Here is a 338-nt window from a genome sequence, read left to right as displayed (position 1 = left end):
TAGGCTTTTACTAAATAAGCAATGTGCCTCTGTTCTGCATTTTGAATTTCATTAAATGCCATTCTGACCATCACTCTTTTAAGTTAATCCAATTAGTCAGGCTTCCAACAAAGGATTTTGAAGATGAATTTTAGCCTGCATCTTAAGCCATTGTCTCCAAAAAATACTACACATTGCAATGATGCGATTTTGTGGGACATATTTGGACTCTTTCACTAAATATAAATTTGCAGCCCTCATCTCTTAATTTCAAATAACAATATTTCTAGACTTGTTAATTTATATTAAAAAACACTGCAAAACTTGACCATGCTTCTTCATGGAGACTTCCCTGACAT

The sequence above is a fragment of the Propithecus coquereli genome, unplaced genomic scaffold (assembly GCF_000956105.1).
Source record: "Propithecus coquereli isolate 6110/MARCELLA unplaced genomic scaffold, Pcoq_1.0 Scaffold102, whole genome shotgun sequence".
Taxonomy (NCBI): Eukaryota; Metazoa; Chordata; class Mammalia; order Primates; family Indriidae; genus Propithecus; species Propithecus coquereli.
This window is presented reverse-complemented; position numbering follows the sequence as displayed.